This window comes from Musca autumnalis, unplaced genomic scaffold (genome assembly GCF_047663935.1).
Source record: "Musca autumnalis isolate F117 unplaced genomic scaffold, ASM4766393v1 scaffold_1, whole genome shotgun sequence".
NCBI classification, from domain to species: Eukaryota; Metazoa; Arthropoda; class Insecta; order Diptera; family Muscidae; genus Musca; species Musca autumnalis.
Window position 1 is genome coordinate 25786752 of NW_027411644.1, and position 20903 is coordinate 25807654.

Consider the following 20903-nt stretch of genomic DNA (forward strand, 5'->3'; position numbering starts at 1 on the left):
ACACATCTACTTGTGAAGGTGCCATTGTTGATGCTACTCTCCTACAGAAGTATTGTATTTTTTCTCTTATTTACTTGAATTGTTCTAAACGTGATGAGAATACTCAAACATTTAAATTTATTTTATTCATTCTAGTATTTATTTATCTTTGGTAAACAATCATTAATGCATTTTCAACTTTATTGAAAGAACACATTAGGGTTTCGCCTAATAAAATTACATTTTTCGCTAGAGACCTTAATTTTTAAATCTTTTGAATGATAAAATTAATGCCAATTAACATCAGCGCCATATTAATTCCAACATCTATCAGTCAAATAAATATTTTTTAAATCAGCGTTTAAAAAAATATTTTTTAAAATTACAAAGTTTAAAATATTTTATAACAAATCAATCAAAAATCAACGGAAAAAATTATTATTTAATCATACTAAAATTAGTTTAAAATTTCTTTTAAAAATATTCCTCAACAAAAACCCATTTAAAAATATTTTTAAAAAAAATAATTAAAAAAATAAATATAATAAAATAATAAAAATTATTTTATTTATAAATGCACTTAAAACTATAACATATTTTTTCATGATGGATTCTCTCAAATAGAACGCTTGCCGTTTAATATTGTCACAATTTTTAATTCAAATGCAAGCGTTTTATTTGAGAGATTCCATCATGAAAAATTATTTTCTAGTTTTAAGTGCTTTTATAAATAAAACACTGCAACTTAATTCTTTTAATTTTTTTATTTTTAACTTTTCAGTAATTAAATTTGTTGACCACTGAAAACCTCATAACAAAATTATAGCCAATTTAGGCCGAAAATGTAGATAACGACTTTAAAATGATTGAATTCTTGTGGTACCGTTATATAAGGGCTATATCAAAACCTGGACTTATGTCCATAATTTTTGGTGACGAAGTTTCTCTACCATTGGGAACTCCAAATGCCAAGTTTCAGCCAATTGGGATTGAAAATGAAGATAAAATCCTAAAAACTACCTGTAATCGGTGGTACCGCTATGCCAAGGCTAAACTAAAACCTTGACCTATGTCCAACATTTTTGATGAGGAAGTTTCTGTACCATTGGGAACCCCAAATGCAAAATTACAGCCAATTCGGCCTAAAAATGAAGATAAAATCCTTAAAATACTTTAAATCTGGGGGCTATAAGAAAAAATGAACCCATATTGGTTTTGGTCCCATATTCATATATTGTCATCCAAATCTCAAAAGTGTACAAAGTTTTAGTTCGATTGGTCAACTGAAACTGTGTGGAAAATGAGTTATTAGATTTGTATTAAACGGACAACAAAGAGGTTAAATAGACAGCTGTAAAACATTCATGCTTAATAAAATTCTCTTCAAGAAATATTCTTTAAAAAATGTCTTTAAAAATCCAAGCACAAAAATGTCTCTAAAAATCCACGTACAAAAATGTCTTTGAATGTCCACGCTCGAAAAATGTCTGAATATCCACGCTCGAAAAATGTCTGAATATCCACGCTCGAAAAATGTCTGAATATCCACGCTCGAAAAATGTCTGAATATCCACGCTCGAAAAATGTCTGAATATCCACGCTCGAAAAATGTCTTTAAAAATCCACGCTCGAAAAATGTCTTTATAAATCCACGCTCAAGAAATGTCTCTAAAAATCCACGTACAAAAATGTCTTTAAAAATCCACGCTCAAAAAATGTCTTTAAAAATCCACGCCTAAAAAATGTCTTAAAAAATCACGCTCAAAAAACGTGTTTAGAAATCCACGCTCAAAAATGTCTTTAAAAATCCACGCTTGATAAAATTCTCTTCAAGAAATATTCTTTAAAAAATGTCTTAAAAATTCAAGCACAAAAATGTCTCTAAAAATCCACGTACAAAAATGTCTTTGAATATCCATCCACGCTCGAAAAATGTCTGAATATCCACGCTCGAAAAATGTCTGAATATCCACGCTCGAAAAATGTCTGTAAAAATCCACGTACAAAAATGTCTTTGAATATCCACGCTCGAAAAATGTCTGAATATCCACGCTCGAAAAATGTCTTTAAAAATCCACGCTCGAAAAATGTCTTTAAAAATCCACGCTCGAAAAATGTCTTTATAAATCCACGCTCAAGAAATGTCTTAAAAATCCACGCCTAAAAAATGTCTTAAAAAATCACGCTCAAAGAACGTGTTTAAAAATCCACGCTCAAAAAATGTCTTTAAAAATCCACGCTCAAAAAATGTCTTTTAAAATCCACGCTCAAAAAATGTCTTTAAAAATCCACGCTCAAAAAAATGCTTTTAAAAATCCACGCTCAAAAAATGTCTTTAAAAATCCATGATCAAAAAATGTTTTTAAAAATCCATGCTCAAAAAATGTCTTTAAAAATCCACGCACAAAAAATGTCTTTAAAACTCCACGCTCAAAAAATGCTTTTAAAAAGATACGCCCAAAAAATGCCTTTAAAAATCCACGCTCAAAAAATGCTTTTAAAAAGCCACGCCCAAAAAATGTCTTTAAAAATCCACGCTCAACAAATGTCTTTAAAATCGACGCTCAAAAATGTCTTTAACAATCCACGCTCAAAAATGTCTTTCAAAATCCAAGCTCTATATAAATCGACGCTCAAAAAATTTCTTTAAAATCCAAGCCATGCCTTAAAAATGTCTTTAAAATCCACGCTCAAAAATGTCTTTCAAAATCCACGCTCTAAAAATGTCTTTAAAAATTACGCTCAAAAATTTTCTAAAAATTCACGCTCAAAAATGTCTTTAACAACTCACGCTCAAAAAATGTCTTTAGAAATCCAAGGTCAAAAATGTTTCTAAAAATCCACGCTCAAAAATTTCTTTAAAAATCCACGCTCAACAAATGTCTTTAAAATCGACGCTCAAAAATGTCTTTAACAATCCACGCTCAAAAATGTCTTTCAAAATCCAAGCTCTATATAAATCGACGCTCAAAAAATTTCTTTAAAATCCAAGCCATGCCTTAAAAATGTCTTTAAAATCCACGCTCAAAAATGTCTTTCAAAATCCACTCTCTAAAAATGTCTTTAAAAATTAAGCTCAAAAATTTTCTAAAAATTCACGCTCAAAAATGTCTTTAACAACTCACGCTCAAAAAATGTCTTTAGAAATCCAAGCTGACAAATGTCTCTAAAACTCCACGCTCAAAAAAATGTCTATAAAAATCCACGCTCAAAAATGTCTTTAAAAATCCACGCTCAAAAATGTCTTTAAAAATCCAAGGTCAAAAATGTTTCTAAAAATCCACGCTCAAAAATTTCTTTAAAAATCCACGTCTTTGAAAAGTAAAAAATGTACGCTTTCAAAATTTAAAAAAAATACACCCTTTCAAAATTTTAAAAATATTTTTAAAAACATGCGCTCTTAAACATTTTTAAATGGTTTTATTTAGCTCACCCCGTTTGTTTTATTAGCTCTGTTCCTTTACGTGCAAGAATCTTCAAGTTTTGCCACTTTTTACTCGAAAAGCGTTCCTTTACTTTTGACACAATGCAATTCATATGGGAGCAGTTTACAACTTTTACTACTTTTGCCGGTTTTACCATTTTCAAAAGTAAAGGAACAGAGCAATTATTTATTCTTGGGTCAAATTTAGTAATTCAAATTTGACCCTCTTCCTGTCAACCGATTATTCTGAAATTTTGTATACACTTTGGATTTTGGTGACAATACAATTATGTTTATTCATTATCATTATAAATTCAAGATGGCCGCCGCTACAAAATGGCGGATAACGTAGGTTTTATCAATTCCATCAATATGGGTATCAAATGAAAGGGCTCAACAAGCAGAATACAATATACTATAAAAAAATTGAAATCCAAGATGGCGGCCGCTACAAAATGGCGAATAACGTAGGTTTTATCAATCCCATCAATATGGGTATCAAATGAAAGTGCTCAACCATTAGAATACAATGTACTATATAAAATTAAAATCCAAGATGGCGGCCTCTACAAAATGGCGGATAACTTAGATTTTATTAATCCCATCAACATGGGTATCAAATGAAAGGTCTCAACAAGTAGAATACAATTTACTATGCAAAATTGAAATCTAAGATGGCCGCCGCCGCTACCAAATGGCTGATAACAATTTTTTATCAATCCCACCAATATGGGTATCAAATAAAAGGGCTTGACAAGAAGAATACAGTGCACTATACAACCTCAATATTTAAGATGGGCGCAGCCACTAAATGGCGTATAATTAAGATTTAAATTTAGAAATTGAATCTGTAATTTAGGTATCTGATTAATCCAGCCTGAGTCCACCACCAAAGTCAAGATTTTTTATCGTGTTGAGGACTGTGTGGCGTTAGGGTGGGAAAAAATGATACGTCGTTAGCGGTACACCACCCAAGTTAAGGTGAAAGGTTAAAACGCGCCGAGAACTGTATGGCATTAGGGTGGAAAAATGATATGTCGTTAGCGTTTTCCCCTCAAGACTCAGGCGCATCTTGTTGTACATAGCCTTGCCCCTTTATTGGACCTCAGGGGGGGTCGACCGTTTAAATGTCCATTACTCGTGGGAACAAAATGGTAAAAAAAAAAATATAAAAAATACAAACACAAATAAAACTGAAACTGCAACACAACGTAAACGAAGGCTTCAAAAATCAAAAGAAAAGTATAAAGCAAAACGAGCTAAAGAAAGTGAAGGTGATAGAAATAGTCGATTACAGAAACGACGGGAACAATTAGCGTCAAAAACACCTGAGCAATATGAGGCCAGGTTAAAAAAGCAAAGTCAGCGATATACACAAATGACGGCGTCAGAAACGCCTGAAGAATATGAAGCCAGGTTAACAAAGCAACGTGAGCGATATACACAGATGATAGCGTCAGAAACGCCTGAATAATATGAAGCCAGGTTAACAAAACAACGGGAGCGATACACACAGATGTGTGTTGCCTTTAATACTATCATGGGCTTCTACAATACATAAAATGCAGGGCAGCATTGTGGATCACGCAGTGGTATACTTAGGTGCGAAACTGTTTGCAGAAGGTCAAGCCTACGTGGCTCTTAGTAGAGTAAGATCTTTGCAGGGACTACGTATAGAGGAGTTGGACTGCAATAAACTAACGGGCAAGAAACCTTGCAATAATGAAGCACTAAATGAATTAAACAGAATGCGAAATAAAAACTAAAAACTAGAAAATAAAAATAGGTAAAAAAACTTTTTAAGTTAAACGGTTTTATGTTAAATATACATTGCAATGTTTAAGATAAATGTACTAAAAACCAAAAAATAATAAAATAGATACAGTCGTGGGAATTATAAACATATGCATAGACTAGACTAAAATAAAACGGTGGGGCACGTCAATTGTCTACAATCGTTAATTAAAATGTTTGTTTTGTAATGTTACACCATAATTAGGCAGTTGTTCAACCGACAACGATGGACGTGTGATAAGTAGGGCTAGAATGTGGAAACAAGCTAGCAAGCTCGATTATAAGAGAGTTTTAGGGTTTCATAGTGGTGAGCGAGTAGTACTTTGCCGATTAAAGACAAACTACGAGCAGTGAAACGATTCCTCGCCAGCCAGCAGTGTGAATGTCCAACGATAAACTAGTTGAATCATCTCTTTTATTTACATGGAGTGTATAACTATTGGAATTTCCATGAGCAAGAACATAGTAAGTAATTTCTTCACCGTCTGCGGGTCAACTGCCTAACGACGAATTAAACGATTCTTCTATCGCATATTAAGTCGATAATTTGTAGACAATTGACGTGCCCCACGGTTTTATTTTAGTCTAGTCTATGCATATGTTTATAATTCCCACGACCGTATCTATTTTATTATTTTTTGGTTTTTAGTACATTTATCTTAAACATTGCAATGTATATTTAACATAAAACCGTTTAACTTAAAAAGTTTTTTTACCTATTTTTATTTCCTTAAAAATCAGCGCTTAAAAAGTATTTCTTTAAAAATCCAGCTTAAAATTTTTTCTTTTTAATTTGTAATTAACACAATTTTTATTGTATATTTTAATTAATCTTTATGATAATAATTTTTATGTAGCCAGAACACCCTAATACTTTTACTTCTTTCTTCCACCCATTTGTTTGCAAATAAAAGAAACGAAATCATTTTTTTCCAAAACCCCCAAAATAACTAACACAGCTAACTACTGTATGTTCTAAATTTCAGGACAAAATTATGCTCTATATTCATTTACTCAAACACTTGCACATCCAAATTGCACATACGTATGTATGTACATATGTATGAATGAATGTATATTTGTTATGGTCAATTCGTGGACGTCACTACAGTGTGGGTCTGTTTTCAAGCTCTTATTTTGATTTTCAGATGGAATTTTGCAACTAAATAAAATTTATTCTTAATTTCATTGTTTGCTCAACATGATTTATGCACTTTACCATGTATGCTTACATGCATATGTATGTACACATGGACATGCATCAATACACATATTTATCTGTACAAAAAAAAACGACATATAGATATATTGAGGCATAAATCCTTTACGCTATTTTAAATGCAATATCACGAAAAATTTACCCCATAAAATGTTTTGTTTTCACTTCAACAGATTTAAATGTACACAACAGCGACTTCAATAGTAATAAATTATTTATTTATATGTATGTGAAAGTATATTTAAATATTTATTTTATTTTTTCTAAGTTTTGGTTTGGCTTGAGGTCAGCAAATTAAAAACATTTTATTTTTGTTTTTAATATTATTTTTATTTTCCGATATTTCGGTCATCTCCGACAACCATCATCAGGGATTTAATCTTTAAAAAGAACAAATTACATTTTTATATAAAAACATTAACAAAGAATTTGTTTTAATCACAATAATTACATTTGTTTTATTTTGTGATCACTAAAAAATTACTTCCTCATCTTTTCACAAATACTTTCCAACTAAAGTTTTTGATGTTTTTCTATCAAGTTTCTGTAGATTTGCGCACAGTGGTCTGTGTCTGTCTTGTAATTCATCCGATTTTCTGCCGGAACATTTATTATGTGGAGCATTTCTAGCATAAATCTTCGCTTGTAGTTATTTTCTTGCGTTAAAATGTCCACATTTTTGAAGTTAGGAGTGTGTCCTGTAATAGCACAATGGGCGGCAAGTGCAGTTTTTTGTTCCATAGGTCTGTTTTTTGTTTTCTGGTCCGACTTATGTGCACTTAACCTAGTTTTAAGCTTTGATTTTGTTGTCCCAACATATACCTTATGGCATATGTCGGACCCGTCACCATTGCATTTCACTTTGTAAACGACGTTCGACTTGTCTTCTGGTGGAACTTTGGACTTCGTACGACTAAAAAAGTTGTTATTCGTATTTGTACTTTTTAGTGCCAGCTGAAGGTGTTCTTTGTTATAAAGATTAGAGTGAGAGAATCTTTCTGAAAAACCTGGAACATATGTCGCGCGTTTATATATCTTAGGGGGTTTTTGCTCTTTATTATCCTTTTTGAATCGAACGTGGTTGATAAGATCTTTCACTGTTTTATTGGGGAAATCATTCATTTTTAAAATATTTCTGATTTTAGTTATATTTTCGGTATGAAATTGTTTGTCGCTAATGTTTAACACTCTGTGGATAAAGTTGGTTGCAGTATTTATTTTAATTCCCCGTGGATGTTTGGAGTTGAAGTTGATTAATCTTCCCGACGATGTGGGTTTTTGATACCAGTCTAGTATAAGTTTATTACCTTGTCTAAGTACTAAAGAATCCAGGTATGGTAATTTGTTATTGAACTCACACTCCATGGTGAAACGCAACTGATTATTGTACTTGTTTAGAGTCTCTAATGTGTTTTGAACCTCATCCGTTTTTATTATACAAAATATGTCATCGACATATTTTGTTAGGAATCTTGGTTTTATTGTTAGCTTTTCCATTGTGTCGTCAAGTAGATTCTCCATCACTATGTCGGCTATAATGGGAGAAATTGGAGAACCCATTGGCATCCCTTTCAATTGTTCGTATACTTTATCGCGGTATACAAAGTATCGAGAATCCTTTATGCAGAGTGTCAGGATTTCTATAAAGAGATTTATAGGAATATTCGTATGTTCCTGGAGAATATACCACTTTTCTTTTATTGTATTAATGGCCAAGTTTACAGGAATACTTGGAAACAACGATATGACATCGAAGGATATCAATATTTCGTTGTCGTCAATGTGTTGGTGATTTATTCTGGTTTTGAATTCTACAGCATCCTTTATGTTATATTTGGACTCTATAGTCAAATGTTGAAGAATTGATGCCATATACTTGGAAAGCTCGTACGTTGGAGAGTTAATGAAGGAACAAATTGGACGTAATGGAGTTCCTTCTTTGTGGATTTTTGGCAATCCATATATTTTTGGGGGAATTGAGGTTCTCTTTGAAAGCCTGTTCCTCTCTGTCTCACTGATCACGTCTAAGTCCAATAGCTTTTGGACCAATTTATTGCTCTTTTCTTGTAATCCAGTAGTCGGATCCTTTCTCGTTTACAAAGTGAAATGCAATGGTGACGGGTCCGACATATGCCATAAGGTATATGTTGGGACAACAAAATCAAAGCTTAAAACTAGGTTAAGTGCACATAAGTCGGACCAGAAAACAAAAAACAGACCTATGGAACAAAAAACTGCACTTGCCGCCCATTGTGCTATTACAGGACACACTCCTAACTTCAAAAATGTGGACATTTTAACGCAAGAAAATAACTACAAGCGAAGATTTATGCTAGAAATGCTCCACATAATAAATGTTCCGGCAGAAAATCGGATGAATTACAAGACAGACACAGACCACTGTGCGCAAATCTACAGAAACTTGATAGAAAAACATCAAAAACTTTAGTTGGAAAGTATTTGTGAAAAGATGAGGAAGTAATTTTTTAGTGATCACAAAATAAAACAAATGTAATTATTGTGATTAAAACAAATTCTTTGTTAATGTTTTTATATAAAAATGTAATTTGTTCTTTTTAAAGATTAAATCCCTGATGATGGTTGTCGGAGATGACCGAAATATCGGAAAATAAAAATAATATTAAAAACAAAATAAAATGTTTTTAATTTGCTGACCTCAAGCCAAACCAAAACTTAGAGAAAATTTCAGTCCAAAGGTCAACTATAACCATACAACAATTTTATTTTTAGCTAAATTTTTTAACCAAACTAGCTGTAATTTGACACTTGAGGTTCTCAGTGGTAACTCTTCTCTACCAAAAATCTGCATGTTTAGGTTTAGCCCCAAAAAAACTTCTCCACGATACATTGTCAGAATAGGTCCATGTTTTTTTATAGCCCGCATATTACGATACCTCCAGATTTTAGGAGTTCTAAATTGCTAGATGTATTTGCTGACCAATCCATTTGTAATTTGATATTTAAGGTTCCTAGTGGTCGCAATACTTGTCTACCAAAAACTGTCATCACAGGTCCACACTTCGATATGGTCCCATATAAAGATGCCGCCCAATTGAAGGCATTTTTAGATACATTTTATGACCTAATTTAGGCGTTTGGCATAAAATGTCTTCGCCTAAAACTTTAGACAGGATGGAGAATTTTAAAATTTTAATTCAGAATATTTTATGGTGTAAGATATAAAAAGTTCTGTCCGTTTGAACTTAACGATTTGTTACCTGTTTAATGATAGGTTTAGGGTTGACAAAGCCGAATGATTCTTTTTTATTACAGGGTTATATTTAACTTGCCTTGGTGTCTGTTTAGTTTAAATCTAGTAACTCATTTTCCACACAGTTGCAGTAGACCAAATCGAACTAAAACTTTGCACACTTTTCAGATTTGGATGACAATACATGAATATGAAACCAAAACCAATATGGGTCCATTTTTTCTTATAGCCCCCATATAGCGGTACCACCCGATTTTAAGTATTTTAAGGATTCTATCTTCATTTTTAGGCCGAATTGACTGCAAATTGGGTTCCCAATGGCACAGAAACGTCTTCACCAAAAATGTTGGACATAGGTCATGGTTTTGGTCTAGCCTCCATATAACGGTACCACCCGATTTCAGGTAATTTAAGGATCTTATCTTCCATTTCAACCCGAATTGGTTGAAACTTGGCATTTAGAGTTCCCAACGGTAGAGAAACTTCGCCAATAAAAATTATGGGCATAAGGCCATATTTTGGTACAGCCCTTATATAACGGTACCACACGATTTCAGTCATTTTAAAGAGTTTATCTACATTTTCGGCCTAAATTGGCTATAATTTTGTTATGAGTTTCTCAGTGGTCAAAAAAATTGTATGTGGTCAGTGGCCAAAAAATGTTCAGATTTGAATGACAATACATGAATATGGAACCAAAACCAATATAGGGCCATCTTTTTTTCTAATAGCCCCCATATAGGGATACAGGGACGTAGCCAGGATTTCATTTCGGGGGGGGCCCACCTGACCAAAAATTTTGAAAGTTCGTGTTAGCGAAAATGTCTTATTTAGCAAAGATGTAAACCTTATTTTAGACTTATTCTACTGATGAAATAATTTTCAATACTATTTTTTAGTTCATATGGTGCAAGACTTCTTGGCCAATTTTATATTGTTTTTAGAACTTTTTTGACAATATGTCACAGTTAATATATGGTCAAAACAATGAATATATTAATAATGCCATATATTTTGGGCGTATCATTTATCAATTATGTAATTCACAACTACAGTAAATGTTATGAAATTCAGTGAAATCACTTCGGTAAGGCCAAAAGAAAGCGAATACAATGGAAAACCTTAAAATATCATAACATTTAATTTTCAAATATCTTAACATTATAATTTCAAAAATATGCAAAAATCCGATGTCTACATATCGCAAAGAATTTCTGAAGGCCGATAACTAATGCTGAGCAATGCTGGTTATGTAAATGACAAATTCTGTCGCCAAATCGTGCATCTGTCAGTAGACTAATTTTGGCGTCCAATCGTCGGACTTCACTTATAGAAATTCTGGATCTTCTCATAAATTTATCAGGAACAAGGGAATCTCTAGAATCCAGTCTTAACTTCGTTTAAAATATACATGTATACATTCTTTTAGCAAAAATCCATAAACACAATTTTTCCCAATGTACATTTTTTATACTCTCAGCCTTTAGCCAAAATGTGCCTCATCGGAATAATGGCTTTAGGGCCAAAGTGTGTTTGGATGAAATCTGTTTCAGAGGACTTGGAGTCGACTCAGCTATGTCCGTTCGTCTGGGTAGCCGCCTGGGGAGCACGATAATTCTCAAACAGATCAACCGATTCGGTCCAAAATTTGGCCTTCGTGATATTTTGATCTATCTACTCTTTCGGCAAACTTCCGCAGAGTATTTAAAAAATTTTGGGCGAAGTGCAGTTTAAGACCTCTTTGGATAAGCTGTATAAGCTTAAGACCTTAATGGTCATGGCTTCACTTCCTTTATGCTAAACTAGCAAATGCCCGCTACTTCGTATGCGGAAAGGGAATAAAATATATATAAACAATATTTAATACGGGAATGGTGAATACTGGAGATTCTGTTGTACTTATACCTATTTTTATTACCAATATTTTTTTCGATTGCAGTAAGAATTACAAAAAAAAAAAAAAAAATCTGCCGTATCGCATCCCTACACAACTACCATATTTTTTATTTCAAATTTTCGAAACTACGTATCATATTGCAAATTTTAGATTTCACTCCTGGTTTTAACCCTTCACTACCACAGCATTCCCTTTCAGTACGAATTTCCAAACACTAAACTTTATCTCACCCCTTCACAACAACAATCACGCATATTTACAATGCAAGGTTCTAGCTTTAGCGGTTTCGCCCAGAACCCGAGTAGGCCCGTTAAATTTTCGGAATTCAAAATGAAAGGTTAGAAAAACTTTTTTACAAAAAATTGTACTTAATGTTAACGGGTATGTCAACCGTATATAACGGAACATTTTTTGGAGGCATTTCAATTTAGGCTTTTTTATTATCAGGGGGTAAATAACTTCTAGTTAACAAAATTGTCGCATTGGACCACGTTTTCAAATTAACATACCAAAGCAGTCAGAACAAAACACATTTTTTTGAAAAGATACTTCACGTTTGACTACTTAATTTCAGTACATTATTTAGAAACGCCTTGGCGTTAACATCAAATCAATGGAACAATATTTAATAAAGTTTTTCAAACTCAGAACTTTGTCTCGAATTTTAGAGTGATCTTCATAACAAATATTTTTCCATTTCGTATTTTTTGTACAAATAGCGTATTTCCAAATTATATAATCCCAGCTTTCTTCCTACACCCAACACCAAATTTAGTACCTTAATTGTTTACACAATACCAAAATGGTTTTGGTACCAACATGTTACCCAACTTTTCGTACACATACATAGGTAAACATTTCAAAAATTACTTCCTTATATTCAACATATATCCTAACCCCAATTCACTTTTCCAGCTTTATCTGTTCCCCTGAAACCCATTATAGTACTATAAATAAGTACGAATTTTCAAAACCTCCTCCCTACCTCCACTCTAAACACCAATTGCTAATCTAATACCGAATTTCGAAATTCCAGTTCTACCCTTTACAAAGTCACAAATTGTACAAAATTCTATACCATATAGCAAATACCTAAAGGTACCAAATTTTGTACCATTTAGCACTTTTCGTACACGATTTTCCGAAATGTACTTTCATATCTCAGCTCTATCCGTTCACCTAAACCCAATTTATTGATAATGTAGTCCCATTTAGCACTTTTCCATAAGTACGAATTTCCAAAACTACCTCAATCCTACACTCCAACAGTAATCTGTTCACGCAAATATAAATTGTAACGAATTCCATACCATTTAGTACTGCTTCGTGCATATTAGTACGATTTTCCAAAGCTACCTCCATATCTCGATTCTATATTCCAACAGTAATCTTAATTCCAAATTTCAGGATTCCAGCTCTTCAAATCCAAATCATACTAAACTTACTACCATTTAGGACTTTTCGACCTTTGGTACACCTTTCTTACTCTTCATCAGTGACCCCCATTCCAAATTTCAGGATTCCGGCCTTATTCGTTAACCCATATCCAAATTGTACTATTTAGTACATTTCGTATACTTTTAATTCGAATTTCCAAAAACCTTTCCATTTAACTCTCCATCAACGATTCTCATTCCAAATTTCAGGATTCCAGCTCTATCCGTTCACCCAAATCCAAATTGTACTAAATTTAGTACCATTTAGTACTTTTCGTGCACTTATAGTTCGAATTTCTAAAAACCTTTCTTTGTTACTCTCCATCAGTGACCCTTATTACAAATTTCAGGATTCAAGCTCAATCCGTTCACCCAAATCCAAATTGTACTAAATTTATTACCATTTAGTACTTTTCGTACCCTTATAGTTCGAATTTAGAAAAACCTTTCATTGTTACTCTTCATCAGTGACCCTCATAGCAAATCAAAACTGTACTAAATTTAGTACCATTTAGTACTTTTCGTACCCTTATAGTTCGAATTTAGTTAAACCTTTCATTGTTACTCTTCATCAGTGACCCTCATTCCAAATGTTTGTATTCCAGCTCTATCCGTTCACCCAAATCAAAATTGTACTAAATTTAGTACCATTTAGTACTTTTCGTACCCTTATAGTTCGAATTTCCAGAAACCTTTCATTGTTACTCTTCATCATTGACCCTCATTCCAAATGTTTGTATTCCAGCTCTATCCGTTCACCCAAATCCAATTTGTACTAAATTTAGTACCATTTAGTACTTTTCGTGCACTTATAGTTCGAATTTTCAAAAACCTTTTTTGTTACTCTCCACAATTGACCCTAATTTCAAATTTAAGGATTCCAGCTCTTTCCGTTCACACAAATCCAAATTGTACTAAATTTAGTGCCATTTAGTACTTTTCGTACCCTTGTAGTTCGAATTTCCAAAAACGCTTTGGTACATCTCTCTAGCTCTCCATCAGTGACCTTCATTCCAATTTTCAGAGTTCTAGCTCTACGCGTTCGCGTAATACAAAGGGTACCATATTTAGTACCTTTTAGTACTTTTCGTACCCTTCCAGTTCGAATTTCGAAAAATCCAGCCTTATCTCACCCCTACACACCAACAGCAACCCACACTAAAAATTTCAATATTCTAGCTTTAGCCGTTTCGTCTGGGCGTTGATGAATCAGTCAGTCAGTCAGTCAGTCACTCACCTCACTACTCTTTTATATATATAGAAGTTAGTTATAAGTAAAAATATGAAATAAACAAATTAATAATTAAAAACTCTTTGGAAACGCTTTGCTTTTTTGCAACAAATGTTCTCGGGGCTCCTATTACTACCGTACAAGTTTTTTAGAGGCAAGTCTATACTTCCAGAGAAAATGGCCCGAAAGCTGTAAAGAACACCTAAGGCAACCATGTGTAGTGGCTAGTTCACAACAACTTTCGAACCGGATACTGCGTTGGTCCAAACTTTGTTTATCGCAATATTTCAGCGAGCCTTATATATACAAAATTCGAAGATGGTGCTTTTCGGTCTACTTCTTCTGGTATTTTCCCCCTAAATTTGAAGAATTTTAGATAAGTGGTATGTGCGAGTTTTCTTGAACGGAGCAACAGATTTGGTCCAAACTTTGGATTTAGTAATATTTTTTTCCAAACTTAGTTTTTGCTCGAAAATGGGCCATACTGGAGTACCTCCCTCACAAACCTTCAAAATAGTGGTTAAGTGCAGTTTAGAGCGGTATTAAGTTTTTCGTGGGCAAGTCCATATTTCCTGACATAAAAGTCAAAAGGTGAAAATTATACTGTGGCGAACTGAAATGACTGGTGGGCGCAATATCTTTTAAAAGGAATGACTCCCAAAATAAGATCTACTCCAAAAATGAACTATGTCGGTCCGGTCCATTTCTCCATACCTCATTCGCAACATTTGTGATCAATGATACAAATCCATATTTTGTTTGCAAGTTCATACGTCCGAAAATGGCTACAAATTTCTGAAAATCTCCTAATGCATAGTTTTGGCTATGTAACCGCTATTCGATCTGTCTATAGATGAAAGTTTCCATTCACACAGACTCAGGGTATATTACTGTCCGCAATGTCGAGTGGTACTTGTTGAGATTTTGACGAAGAAGAACCTGTTTCAGTTTTTAGATTTCGTTTGTCGTCACAAAGTAATTTACCGAAGCAGGAAAAATTAACATTTCTAGAAATATGCATCCATTGAAAGTACTTCCCAAAATACAATTGCTGTGGGTTTCTATGACGTTTTCTTCTGGTTTTATTCAAAGAGTAATCGACAGAAAAATCTCTGAAGATGAAATTCATTCATTGTAATTTTAAAATATTGTAATAAATCAATATATATAAAGTAGAAAAAATTTTGTACGTTTGTTTGTTTGAATTTTATGGACTCAAAAACCGCTGAACCGATCTTCCTGAAATTTTCAGAGTATATCACTACATGGCCTGAAGGTAACATAGGCTATAGAAATTTCTGAAATTCCGCGTTGATCCGGAGATATAGCATCAGAATCGGAGGTACCTCCAAAAAATTTAGATTTTTATGCAAGTATCTATAGAATGGTAACAGGTAATGTCTCCAAATTTTGGATGTGTGCAGGAATTTGGTCTAGAAATAAATCGGTCTAAAATGGTCTAGAATTGAAATCGGTTCAGGTTTGGATACAGCGCCTATATATTTTTTCGGCCGATTTCATGTATTTTATGCATTAAACACGCTTTATATGCCCGATTTTAATGAAAGTTGCAATGAGTGACGAAAATTGGCCTACAAATATATTTGTCAAAATATATTTTTCCTTATTCGGGGTAGCGAAGCGCACCGGATTCAGCTAGTAAAATATAAACATTGACCACAAGCTCAATAATATTGATTTTATTAACATTCGAAAGGTCGAACAAAACATAAAAATTCGACAGAAAAATCCTTTTGTCAATAGACATTTACAACACTGCGGTGGAACAGTAATTATATCATAAAAAATTGTTGATATACATAGTTTTTTTATTACAAATTTCAAACATAATAAAGAATTTGTAATTGTTATGAATTCCAAAATAGTTCATTATAAAAACGTGTTAGAGAAAATATACAAACACTTAGAACCACAAAGATTAAGCAACGGTTTTACATTTTATTGTTGAATTGCTCTTATAACAAATTTCAAAAGCAAAATATCGCAAAAATGTTTTGTCTGGATGTTGTTTATAAGCCAAAGTATTGGACCTAATATGTTACAAACGTTCAATAAATACAAATAAACGTATTGTTCTGAACTCAGTAACACAGTCAGCCTAAAATTGCGATTAAACGCTTAAACAACACCTTAAAACTTAACAAGAACTATGCATAAAATTGCCCAAAAAGCCTAACTTGTTCATTATTTTTATATTTTCAGATATGTTGGACAATAAGTATACCAATGTAGTTAAATAATTCTCTGTAATGCTTCCAACTACTTTACATATTTCTTGAACAATTAAAACAGTTTAAAATTTTACTCAAAAATTAAAAAATGTGTAACATAAGCTAATATCCTATGGGAATTAAAATCATTTCGGGGGGGGCCCGGGCCCCAATGGCACAGAAACTCCTTCACCAAAAATGTTGGACATAGGTCAAGGTTTTGGTATAGTCTTCGTATAGCGGTATGACCCGATTTCAGGTATTATATGGATTTTATTTTTCATTTCAACCAGAATTGGCTGAAACTTTGGCATTTGGAGTTTCCACTTGGTCACCAAAAATTATGGACATAAGTTCAGATTTTGGTATAGCCCTTACATAACGGTACCACACGATTTCAGGCATTTTAAAGTTTTTATCTACATTTTCGGCCTAAATTGGCTATAATTTTGTTATGAGGTTCTCAGTGGTAACAAATTTAATTACTGAAAAGTAAAAAAAAAAACGAATAAGAACGGCGTTATGTTCGGCCGGGCCGACCTTGTTATACCTTCCACCACGAGTTGTATTGAAGTAAAATGGAACAATTAGTTTCCTGTCGTCTGTGAAGAAGACTAAATAACAAATTTTAGCAATTTCAAAATACCGAAATTCGGGAGGTACTGTTCTATGGGAGCTATATGAAAACTTTGACCTATACCGACAAATTTCTGGCGGAAATTGTTGAGACTCAAAGAAGACTAAATACCAAACTTCCGATATTTCGGTAAGATAATGTGACTAAAACCTTCAAAGTACAGAAAATCAAGAGGTACGCGTCTATGGGGGATATAGGAGGACGTGGACCTATACTGGTAATTCTCTTATGGAATATTTTATAACCCCATGGAAGACTAAATAACAAATTTCAGTCATTTCGTTGGGATATTGACGTCACAAGGAAGGTACCGTTCTATGGGAGCTATATCGAAACGTGGACCTATACCAACGAATTTCAGTCGGAAAGATTTTTACCTCTAACGTAGACTAAATACACAAATTTCAGCCATTTCGGTAGATTGCGGCCACCAAGGGCAATATGAAGGCTTGGACCTATACCAAAAAGTTTCAGGTGGAAAGTTTTGTACCCCCAACGAAGACTAAATGGCAAATTTCAGCCATTTCGGTGGAATATTGAGACCACAACCTTTAAAATCTCGAAAATTGGGATATACCGTTCTATGGGGCTATATGAAGGCGTGGCCCTATACCGACAAATTTATAGGTGAAAGTTGAATACCCCCAATGAAGACTAAATACCAAACTTCTGCGATTTTGGAGGAATATTGAGGCCACAATCTGCAAAATACCGAAAATCCGGAGGTATTTATCCTATACCGACAGATTTCATATGGAAAGTTTTGTGCCCCAAATGAAGACTAAATATTAAATTTCAGCCATTTTGGAGGAATATTGAGGCCACAACCTGCAAAATACCGAAAATCCGGAGGTATTATTCTATAGGGGCTATACGAAGACGTGAACCTATACCGACAAATTTCATATGGAAAGTTGTTTACCCCTAACTAAGACTAAATAAAAAATTTCAGCCATTTCGGAGAAATATTGTGGCCACAACCTTCAAAACACCGAAAATCGGGAGGTATCGTTCTATGGGGCTATATTAAGGCGTGGACCTATACCGACAAAATTCTGGGAAAGACTAAATACCAAATTTCAGCCATTTCGGTGTTATAATGAAGCTAAAACCTTCAAGATACCAAAAATCGGATGGTAACGCTCCATGGAGGCTATATCAAAACGTGGACTGATATAGTCCATTTGCAATACCAAACATCCTAGGAGTAATAGAAACTTCTATACCAAATTACAAAGCTCTATTTTAAAAATTGTTTGCTATATCTTGATTTCAACAGGTGGACGGACGGACGGACGGACGAATGGACAGACGGATATTGTTATATCGACTTAGAATTTTACCTTGATCAAGAATATACAAACATTATAGACAAATTTATGGTGGAGGGTTGTAACGTGACCGATACATGTTACCGATTTTATTATTATGGCCCAACTTAATATATACCCCACCTTAAAGTACTATGGCAATTCCCGTTAAAGATGTACTTGCCATTGGTATACATGCATCACGAAACCTCGAATCTTATTTGACAACCGATATTATAGAATTATTTTACTTCAGTGAACTATCTTGAAGCTATGGGGAAATAATTCTCAATCACTTTATTTCACTACCTAGCCAAATATTTCGTTTTTTAACACCAAGGATCGTCAAGTGCTGGAGTTACCCGAGTACGAAATATTTGATTTGTGGCAGTGTCCGCAGTCGGAAGATTTCTTACAAAACCCAAGGCCTTGGTTCCTGCGATTCGCGATTAGTTCGCTTCCTGCGATTCGCTCGCTTCCGCGATTAGTTCGCTTCCCATGATTTCGTTCGCTTCCGCGATTCGTTCGCTTCCGGCGATTCGTTCGCATCCTGCGATTCGTTCGCTTCCGCGATTCGTTCGCTTCGAACTTATTCAATCGTCTCTTCTCGTTCCAGACCGACTACAACGAGCCGAGTGCCACCAACCCGATTCCTCAAGCAGAGGGGCATCAGCACGAGCAGGCCGAGCCGAGTATTGTTCACCACATTGCACAGTGGTCCCACTTGTATGGAAAACAGTGCCAAAAATAGTTCTAATCGAGCTACCGCCTCCAAATTTTAAACGTAGGTTTATAACAAGCCAAAAAGATAGAAAACCATTTTTAGCGGATGTAAGTCCATATTTGGGTATAGCTCCCATAGAAAGGTACCGCCCGATTTGTGGTATTTTGACGATTTTGGTCAAATTAACCAACCGATTTGGATGTTATTTTGCATTTTGAGTTCTGCGTGAATAAACTGCCTCCTTGCAAAAAATATACAATATAGGTCCACGTTTAGGTATAGCCGCCATATAAATATAACCTCAGATTTTCGGTATTTTGATAATTTTATCGATATTTTCCAACTGATTTGGCTGTAATTTGGCATTTTGAGTTCTGAGTGAACCAAATACCTCCGTGCAAAAAATGGTCAATATCGGTCTACGTTTAGGTATAGCCCCCATATAAACGTACCTCCCGATTTTCGAAATTTTGACGACTTTACCCACATTTTCCAAGCGATTTGGCTGTAATTTTGCATTTCAGTTCAGCTCCCATATAAACGTACCTCCAGATTTTCGGAATTTTGACGATTTTAAGAGGAATAACTTAGCGGGTGGCAGATTTGGGCAGCTGGACTTGCCAATGCCATCACCTATAAGTTTCAATTTGAAAATTGCACATTTACCTCTCCAATTTTTTATAATTTTACTCATAAGCTACGAATGCTTTGCGGATGTATTTTTCGTTTTTAAGGCCTCACATACAAATTACAACTTCTTAGACTTAACTTGGCGTATAACCGCTGTAAATTTACAAAAATAAGGCTGGATTTTAAAAATTTGATATGTTTAGAGAATATTTATTTCAATCGCAATAAAATTTGTTGCCATCAATTTTTCGATTTTTGTCCACGGGCGGAACCACTGTGCATTGCACCAAACCGAACCGCAGTCAACACAACTATTGTTGCCGACCGTCATCAATTCGACTCCAACGTCGGGTGCCGTCAGCACACCGACTATAATCAACCCGCTTCCACCCGGCAATACGAGCCAAGTCCCACACCTTTACGAGAACCAATACTTCCACAGGCCGACTCCTGTCATCGGAACACCGTCGAGCCGACTGCTACCAGTGTGCCAACTTCAGACGATTCCGCCAAAGCCACTGAAGACAGTAGCCTAACAGTAACCATACGAAGCCACCCTGCCGAGACGAATAGTCGTACCAAATAAATAAGCCTAAAGTACTCAAACGTCCACATGTTTCTCATTATTTAGACACCAAGAGAGGTGATAATAAAGAAATTAAATCATCATAACTCGTGTTTTTCCCAGGGTTTCGGAGTCGGAGTCGAGCAATTTTGCTGGAGTCGGAGTCTGAGTCGAAAAAAATAACTCGACTCCGGGCAAAATGTTTTCCACGTTATAGAAATATAACATTAAATTTGGAACAAGAACATTTTTTAAAAATCATTATTTATTTTAAAAGAAAGGTATAAAAATACATATATGCAAATGGTATATTATACTAAGTTAAAGGACAATTCACAGGATATTTATTATCCTCTGAAGTGTAGTCTATTCATCCCCATTTTGTTGATCCAATTGATTCTTTACATTTTTGCAAGCAAAAGTAATGTTCTATGACAATCGAATTAAGATTGGACCTTTAACCTCTTTCGTCAGAAGTCTTACTGGTTTTCTCACAAAGGTCTATTGGTATTCTCATCATGCTTTTTTTGAAAAGTCATCCTTGTCTTCTATTAAAGACATTGTGGTCTCTTTGGGAAATCTTACTGAATAACC